General features: G+C 40.2%; 1 non-coding gene across 1 annotated transcript; it reads left to right on the forward strand.

Moving 5' to 3' along the window:
• The first annotated feature begins 9,063 nt into the window (after positions 1-9,063).
• Positions 9,064-9,170, forward strand: LOC112513916. The gene has a single exon (XR_003069376.1). It is a non-coding gene; the product is annotated as a small nucleolar RNA R71 (small nucleolar RNA).
• The last annotated feature ends 860 nt before the right edge of the window (positions 9,171-10,030 follow it).

The following is a 10,030-nucleotide window of genomic DNA, read 5'->3' on the forward strand; positions in this document are numbered from 1 at the left end:
AATAAAGAACAAGAAATTAAAAAGCAAGAATCAAAAGATGAAAACTTGAAAACTCAAGAACTTGGAATTTTCTCAAAAGGTGCTCTCAAGATCAGCCCTAACTAGCTGATTTTGATCTTGCATATATATGTTATAAGATGTGTTTAAACATATGGCCAATCCCCCCTATTTATACAAAAAGTATAGCACAAAACAACAAAACTATAACCCACTAGTTAATGACCAAAACCTAATAAAAGGGAATCCTAGGCAAAAGATGATGCTTTAATTCAAAAATCCCTGAATAAAAAAATCTTCCAGCTAGTATCTAGCTGTCGTCCATTCAACATCCAAATGTCAACAGCTTAATCGTTAAGCCCTCGCAAAACCGTGCACGTAACAGGTGGTTGCTGCTGCAATGCTGTAGCATCAGGCTGTTTTAACAAAAATTCTCCGTTAGCTTGTATTTTTATGTCCCAACAAGTTAAACCACAATATTTTTAGCTCCATAATAAAAGTATAAAGAAATAAACCAAAATAACTCAAAGTGGGAATGAAAAGAAACTAATTTTAGACTAAAAAGACGTAAACGAATGCATTATGTGTTAAATTCTCAACACATATCACACCCCCAAACTTAAACCGTTGCTTGTCCCCAAGCAACCGCGAGACAAATATAAAGACTCAATTTATACAAAAATTTGCATGATCAAGGCATTAAGTGCCAACCCAACAAGAGTTGTACTTACATGAGGTTCATAGCTTTTCATAATTCCTAGATGAGTTATTCAAAACCAAACCATTTTATGTGAACCATAGGCTAGCATTCCCTTTTCTTTGTTAGTTCAAACACAATCACCAAAATTAGGATCAATAGGGCTTGAAGGGTTTACTCTCTTTGGCGTATCTTTTCTCTCATTGCCTTTTTCCTTTTATACTCCACATATGAATTTTTCAATATTTTGGGCACTTTGGCCTCTTTTGATTGGAGTGTGCACATAGTTCCTATGGAAATTTTTATTGTGATATTTTGAAACACATAGCCCCTATGGGACTTTTATTGTGTTTTTTCTAAACCCTTTTGGTGATAAGGAGTCAAATTAGAGCTTTGCTCTTTGGTATTGACTTTATATCCTTATATAAACTCCTCCCCCAAACTTGAATTTGACAATGTCCTTATTGGCGCTTTATGGGGTAGAAAGTGTTTGAAAGGGTGCAAAAGGCTTAATATGAGTATAGAAAAGAAGGCCTAAATCATTTCCTATTGTGAGTTGTGTGATCAAAGTATTTTCCCAAAAAGTGGTTTGCTAGTTCTAGTTTTGAACAAAGTGATTTGGGTGAATGTCAAGTAATCCGATGAATTATTCAAGCTATGAACTCATGTGCATATGACTCAACCTAAGTGATCATGCATAAAAAATAAAGCTAAAAACTATTTAAAAACTATTCCCGACTCAAATAAATAAAATATGGAGACTAAAGTATGTGGTAGAACCTGCCCTACTCCAAAGGAGTAGGCTGTGTGCTCCGGACAGCCGTGTTGATTTCTGCCTTTAGCCTTGCATTCTCCTCCTTGTAATGTGTCAACTTCTTTTGCAGCTTCTTGATCTTACCAACAGCTCCCTTTTCCAGCTCCTCTTTCAACTTCTTAAACCTCTTCTTTGCCTTTCTTTCACCTTTCTTCAACTGCTCCAACAACTCAGCTTGCATCCCATCAATCTTTTCTACCATTTCAGCCCTGTGGTCCATCAAACTATCCATCAAGTTGCTGCCCTGTGCGAACAAATCCTCCATAACCCTCGTCATCCTCGTATGTTCCCTTCCTCGGTCACCTTTCTCTCTTAGCCGTGATACTGCTTTCATATCGATTGACCACTTCCTCTCACTCTCCTTGATCACTAAGTCATCTGTATAACGAGGCACCCCCGCTTGCAACAATAGTTTGTTAAGTAGGCTCGGGAAAAATAATTTCCCTTGATTCCTCCTCGCACAATAGAGGATGGCCTTTTCAATAACCTCCCCCACATCAATTGATTTACCCATAACTACACAATATAGTAGAATAACTCTCTCAACCGAAATGGAGCTATCATGAGTTGTCGGGTGGAGAGAGTGTCGAATAAAATTCATCCAAACATTCGCGTCGGGAGTCAAGTTGAAAGCCCTAAAAGATCTCAGCATGTAATTGCTGTGGGAGTCCCATGTGGCTTTGGGCTTGCCTAACTCTCTACCAATCTCCTCTAATTTAGCTTGGGATGCTTTGATGGAGAGGGTACCATACTCAGTTTTTCTTGGGGGTGATAGGCCTAAAAGTCTGTTTATGGCCTTAGCCGAAAAGCTGACCTTAACACCCCTTACTTTGAGTTTGGTGGTACTAAAAACACAAGCCTCCGTATAAAATTCTTTTATCAATGTCAAATTAAAAGAATTCTTTACCTCATACAATGTTTGCCAACCGTGCTTGTCAATGACCTCCCGTATAAAGCCAAATTTCTCGACGCTCCTTTGATCAAATCCCTTGTCGGGCAATATCGTATTGTTCCTAAATTTGTCAAACATTTCTCGTGCCTTGTCTGAACTGAATCCATCAAAAGGCATCTGAGGCCTCGTAATGGTTTTGGGCTTGGGCTTGGACTTTACCCCAGATGGGCCTGCTGTGTCGGACTGTATTGATGATTTTTTTCGGGATGATTTTCGTGGCACAAAGGCCGTGTGCCTTAATTGGACTGAATGTGTAGGAGTCCGTTTGGCCCGTTTTCTCGAGGGCTGTCTCTCTACAGCCTTAGATTTAGTCGCAAAGACTCTCCCTAATCCATTTCTTTTCTTTGTGGGTATAATGGTCATACTCCTAATATCGGCCTCCAAGTCCATTTCAATTGTTGGGGACTCAGTGTTTTCCTCCCCAACAGGTTGTGCACCAAGATCAAACTCAAATGGTTCTTCCTCAATAGGTTATGCATAGTGTTCTTCCTCAACATGGTGAGGGACAAATTCATCTATGGCCATGGATTCGTGAGCAGTATAGTGATCCGGCCAAGTCAAAAAGAGTAATTTACCTTCAAAACCATGAGGGATGGTAGTGATTGTGGCATATAATCCTCTTCCTCCTCAAAGGAGTCAGAGGCAGTGAGTCCTTCCACCAACAAATTAGGGCTCGAAAAACAGGTTACCTCAATACCCAAGTTAGGGTTTTCAATCGTTGGCGCAATGGGTGAGGGTGGAGCAGGGATGTGGGCGACAGTAGGTGGAGAGGATGGATGAGCGTCGATGGTTGGTGGTGGTTCTTGTGCAGATTCGGCCATGGGTTGTGGAGGAGACGGCGGTCGCCTAGGATTTTGTTTAGCCCTAGGTGATGAGTCGGCGATGAATGGCGTGACCAATCGTGGTCTAGGCGGTGATGGCGAAGAGGGGGGATGATGACGGACTGTTGGCGACGAGGTCTACCCACTCAGGTTCGGTCGTCCGTCGTGATGCTAAGGCAGCGGCTTGCCGGCGATTGCTCCTTCGCACAAGCGGTGGTGGTGGGTCTCGGATGACCGGTTTCTTTGAATGAGCCATGATTTTGCAATAGAACAATAGTGTAGGCTTATGAAGAGAGAAATGTAGGAATGAGATGTGATTGAGGGTTTTGTTGAAGTGATTGAGCCGGTGAGTGAGAGGTCGGCAACGGTGATGAGAGGCGATGGTGATGATGTTTCTTGGGAAGATGGAGTGTCTCTTCTCAATTAAGTCCCCACCTTTTTCTTTTGAAAAAATTGACGGTTGAGTCAAGAACCGGCGGACAAAACGATTATATGGAGGTTAAGAAAGCATATCATTATGGAGGGAGTGGGTGGTCCTTGCATGGGAGACAAAAATTGAAAAGAATAGGCTGACAAAAATTCTTTTCTGATTTTTCAAGGCTGCTGTTGATGTCACTGTACTTCCTTTGAATTTCTAAAAATTTCCACCTAACTTCACATGTGAAATCAGGACAGGAATGCTACAGCATCAGCAAAACATCAACTTTTCTTACAATCTTTTCCAAATTATCCTGCACATTAACAAACTAATAAAACAAAACTGCTCTAATATATAGATATAAAAAGGAAACATATTTACAAACACCATTGGACTTTGGAAAGTCCACAAAACACATTCATTTAAGGTGTAGCCCAATTCTCAGAACAATGCTCTGGGAATACTACAGCATCATGAAATGCCTTAACTCGTTGCCCATTTACTTTGAACACCGTGTTATCCTCCGGGTTAATCAGGTCAACCGCTCCATAAGAGTAAACTTTATGAATGACAAAGGGTCTGGACCACCTAGACTTGAGCTTTCCCGGGAATAGTTTCAACCTAGAATTAAACAAGAGGACATTTTGTCCTTCTTTCAATTCCCGGTGACGGATTCTATTATCATGCCACATTTTTGTCTTTTCCTTATAAAGTTTGGCATTTTCATAAGACATTTGTCTTTGTTCTTCCATTGCACAAAGTTGAAACTTTCTTTTCTTTCTGGCTTCATCCAAAGACATATTGAGCTCTTTGATAGCCCAATATGCTTTGTGCTCAAGTTCTAGAGGTAGATGACAGGCTTTTCCATAGACTAGCTTATATGGAGACATATCAATTGGTGTTTTAAAAGCGGTTCTGTATGCCCATAAAGCATCGTCTAATTTGAATGCCCAATCATTCCTATTGGGTTTGACCACTTTTTCCAAAATGCTTTTGATTTCCCTATTAGAGAGCTCTGCCAAACCATTAGTTTGTGGGTGATAAGCAGTGGCAATTCTATAGTTAATATTATATTTTTCAAGGACTCCTTTTAACAAATTATTCAAGAAGTGGGTACCCTCGTCACTAATTAATGCCCTTGGGGTACCGAACCGTGTGAAAATCTGTTTTTGGAGGAACTTAACCACAGTTTTTGCGTCATTTGAGACACATGCCATAGCCTCCATCCATTTGGATATGTAGTCTACAGCCACAAGTATGTATTGGCAATTACTTGATGGAGGGAAAGGACCCATAAAGTCTATTCCTCAAACATCAAATAATTCAACTTCAAGTATCCCATTTCATGGCATTTCATTTCTTTTAGAAATGGAGCCACTCCTTTGACATTCGTTGCACCTTTGTGCAAAATTGTGGGAATCTTTAAAAATGGTTGGCCAATAAAAACCGAACTGTAGGACCTTGGTTGCAGTCCTTTGGCCTCCAAAATGGCCTCCGTTTGGTGCATGATGGCAATGCTGTAGGATTGCTGCCACTTCAGATTCAGGTAGGCATCTTCTTAGAATTTGATCTGCACCAAGTCTAAACAATTCATCCCAAAGATAAGATTTAGCATCATGAAAGAATGTTTTCAACATGTGGCCTGTGTAATCAGAGGGTTTTATTCCACAGGCCAAGAAATTAGCTAAATCAGCAAACCATGGTGTTTTTGGTTGGTCAATCAAGAGGATTCTTTCATCCGAAAAAGTATCACTAATGTCTATTCCTCCTTTCTTGGGTTCTTCCAACCTAGACAAATGGTCCGCTACTTGATTCTCTACTCCCTTCCTATCCAGTATCTCTAAGTCAAATTCTTGCAATAAAAACACCCATCTTATCAACCTAGGTTTTGCATATTTATTTGAGATTAGGTACTTGATGGCTGAGTGATCGGTATGCACAATTACCTTTGTTCCCATCAAGTAGGACCTAAATCTCACAAAAGCAAAAACTATGGCTAATAATTCCTTCTCAGTTGTGGTATAATTAATTTGTGCCTCATTCAAAATCTTACTTGCGTAGTAGATTGAATGAAACACCTTCTCCTTCCTTTGTCCTAGCACAACACCTACCGCCCAATCACTAGCGTCACACATGATCTCAAAAGGTTTGTTCCAATTTGGGGCAACTACCATTGGTGCGGTAACCAAAACTTTTTTCAAGGTTTTGAATGCATTTCTGCATTCATCATGAAAATTGAATTTTTGGTCATGCTGTAGAAGTAAACAAAGAGGTTTTGAAATTTTTGAAAAATCTTTGATAAAGCTTCTATAAAATCCGGCATGACCCAAAAAGCTTCTGATTCCCTTGACCGTGGTAGGTTCGGGTAGTTTTTCAATTACCTCAAGCTTTGCCTTATCTACCTCAACCCCTCTTTTTGAAATCAAGTGTCCAAGAACAATTCCTTCTTTAACCATGAAATGACATTTCTCCCAATTAAGGACCAAGTCTGTTTCCTCACACCTTTCCAAGCTATTTTTTAAATTATTTAAACAATTGTCAAATGATGAACCATACACAGAAAAAGCATCTATAAATATTTCAATGGATTTTTCTAGCATATCAGAAAAGATGGACATCATACACCTTTGAAAGGTGGCTGGAGCATTACAAAGTCCAAATGGCATTCTTCTGAAAGCAAAGGTGCCATAGGGACAAGTAAATGTGGTTTTCCCTTGGTCTTCCGGAGAAATGGCTATTTGATTGTACCCTGAATAACCATCCAAGAAACAGTAGAACTCCTTTCCGGCTAACCTATCCAACATTTGGTCAATGAAAGGTAGTGGAAAATGGTCTTTTTGGGTAGCCTTGTTTAGTCTCCTATAGTCCATGCATATTCTCCAACCGGAGACATCTCTAGTAGGGATAAGTTCATTTTTGTCATTTGTGATGACTGGGAACCCTCCCTTTTTTGGAACACATTGAACTGGACTAACCTAAGAACTACTGGCAACCGGGAAAATAATTCCGGCATCTAACCATTTTAAAATCTTCTTTTTGACTACCTCTTTCATGACAGGATTTAGCCTTCGTTGGGGTTCTATGGAAGCGAAATTTTTATCTTCTAGGATGATCTTGTGTTGACAAATAGAGGGACTAATCCCTTTAAAGTCAGCAATGGTCCATCCTAAGGCCTTCTTGTGCAATTTCAACATATCCACAAGTTTCTTTTCTTGATGCAATTCTAGGGTAGATGAGATAATGACAGGCAATTTGCCTTCTTCTCCTAGATAAGCATATTTTAGATGGATGGGAGTTGTTTCAACTCCAAATCAGGTGGTGATTCTATGGACGGGGTGAAGTCTTTTTGCTCACTATTTTCTAAGAGCTCAAATGCTGCAACATCCACTGGGACAACATCAGTTCCTATTTCCTCTATTTCCTCAACATCTCCGTCTATTTCCTCATCAAACTCCTCTTCCAACTTAAAGTTCTTCTGAATTCCTTCTTCAAAGCACATTTCCTCTATCTCAGATATTCTTGAACACTCCTCCAAGTAATCAGGATACTTTAGAAAGTTGAAGACATTAAAGGTAACTTTTTGGTCTTGGAGTCTCATGGTCAACACTCCTTTTTGAACGTCTATCAAAGTTCTTCCGGTGGCTAGAAATGGTCTTCCTAAAATAATAGGCATGTCCTTATCCGCCTCAAAATCTAAAATGATAAAGTTCGCCAGAAATATGAACTTGTCAACTTGTACCAAAACATCTTCAATTTTCCCCTTAGGATATGCTATGGACTTGTTGGCCAATTGGAGTGTGACTGTGGTTGGTCTAGCTTCTCCTATGCCTAGGGTATTGAAAAAAGACAAGGGCATAAGGTTGATACTAGCTCCTAAGTCACATAGGGCTTTCCCTATCTCCTTCCCTCCTATTGAACAAGGAATGGTAAAACTTCCTGGATCTTTTAGCTTAGGGGGTATGCTATTGGTCAAAAGTGCACTACATCCTTCTGTAAGAGCTACAGTCTCGTATTCAGTCAACTTCTTCTTCTTACTTAGGATGTCCTTCAGAAACTTAGCATAACTAGGCATTTGCTCAATTGCCTCAACAAGCGGGATGTTCATGTGCAATTCTTTRAACACATCCAAGAATTTTTTAAAGTGCAGTTCCTCTTTTTGATTCCTCAACCTTTGGGGGTAGGGAACATAAGGAAGGACTGGTTTTATTACATTCTTACTTGGAGGTGTTGAGCAAGATGGGTCCTGAATGCCTTGGGTCTTTGTGGTGCCCTTTGGAGGTTCAGATGAAATGTTAGCATCAAGCTTAGGGGTCTCTAAAACCTCAGTTTCTTTTGACTTTTTAAGAGCATCCTCAGGAAAGAGTAATGGAAAGTCTGATCTAGGGGGGACAGAAGTGGTCTCCAATGCCTTTTCTATAAGGGTAGGACCGATCTTTCTGTGGTAGGAACCAATGATGTAGCATCAGCTTCTGACAAAATGGGTGCACTATCTTTTTGTACTTTTTCTTTCAACTCCTTCTCACTCCTAAGGGTCACTACTTTTACATGTTCCTTACCTAGGTCTCTAGGGACCTCTGTATTACTTGGCAAGGTACCAAGGGCTCGATTGTTCTGGTTAAGCGCTAGTTGACTGACTTGAGTCTCTAAATTCCTGATGGCTGCACTTTGTTGATTTATTAAAGCTTGGTTTTGTGCTTGTGCATGTGCAAAAAGTCCTTTAATCATTGCTTCCAAAGAAGATGATTCTGTCTGTGGAGGAGGTTTGGTTTGAAAAGGTGGTTGTGAATGTTGAAAACTTTGTTGGTGAGTCTGAGAGTTAGAACTGTTTCCATGATGTTGTAGTTGCAAATTGGAAGTTCCTTGTTACTTATGGACTGGTGGATTTAAACTTGGACTGTTCCATGAAAAGTTCAGGTGTTGTCTCCAACTGGCATTATAATTGTTGGAATATGGATTAGCTCGGTTATGAACATAATTTACTGATTCAGAATTATGAGTACAATGTTCATATGAATGATCCCCAACACATCACATACATTGCACAGATAGGACTGATGGGACTGGTGTATTAGCAGCTTGCTGTCCTCCCTTACCAGAAGTTAAATTTTTCAGCATGTTGGTCATGGAGGTAAGCTGAGCTGTTAATGCAGTATATGGATCTATATCATGTATCCCAGCAGTCTTTTTCTGTGTTTGAGCACGTGGGTCAGCCCAGTGTCCATTGTTGGCTGATATATTTTCCAGGATTTCATATCCTTCATTATAGGTCTAGCTGTAAAGGCTCCGCCCGCAGTCGCGTCGAACATTTATTTTGCCATGGGATTTAACCCATTGTAAAACGTCTCAAGTTGAATACAGTACGAAATGCCATGGTGTAGACATTTCCTCAAGAGCTCTTTAAACCTTTCCCACACGTCAGGAACAGCCTCATCGTCCATTTGTTTGAAAAGACAGATCTCATTTCTGGACTTAGGGTTCCTTGTTGGTGGGAAATATTTTCGCAAAAAAATTTTCGCCATGTTACTCCATGACGGCACAGAACCCGGAGTTAATGAGTTAAACCATGCTTTTGCCCGATCCCTCAAGGAAAATGGAAACAAAGTGAGCCTTAGAGCGTCATTTGACATTCCCGGGATCAAGAAAGCATCAGTGATTTCCATAAAAGATTTTAAATGCGAATGTGGGTCCTCTGAAGGTAATCCGGCATATTGGCCATTTGTTTGCAACATGTGAAACATTATCGGTTTGAGTTCGAAATGGAGAGCGGTCATATGTGGTCTAACTATCCCGGAATTCAATTGCTCAAAATCCGGAATCGCATAATCCATGATCCTCCCATTTTTGGAATTTGCCAAATTAATAATGTGCGGAGTTTGTGCTATTTGGTGTTCATTATGGTCCGATTCCGTGTCTAAATTAATATCATTATCATGATGTGGATGTTCTTGTTGAAAGTTCGGGAATGGTGGAATTTGTTCAAATCCCGGCGGTTGGTTTTCCAAATGTGGTATTTCCTGAATAATTGGGGGAGGTAACGCCATGTTTGGACGGAGTAGAGCAAAAAATGCTCTTTGAGCCCTCCTCCTATGGTGAAACGTTCTCTCAATATCGGGATCAAGTTCGAAAAATTCCCGAGATGTGACTGTGGCATACACCACTTTTAAAAAATGATTCCGATAGTACTAGAAAAATCAAATCTTTTACTTTACTCAAAATAAAACTTTTAGCGAAGCAATCCCCGACAGCGGTGCCAAAAACTTGGTCGGGTTATATTTCACACCTTTAGACTTAATGAAATTGGGCCACAAAGCAAGTATACAATACGGCCCAA

Source organism: Cynara cardunculus, assembly GCF_001531365.2.
Source record: "Cynara cardunculus var. scolymus isolate 2C chromosome LG 5, CcrdV1, whole genome shotgun sequence".
Lineage (NCBI taxonomy): Eukaryota > Viridiplantae > Streptophyta > Magnoliopsida > Asterales > Asteraceae > Cynara > Cynara cardunculus.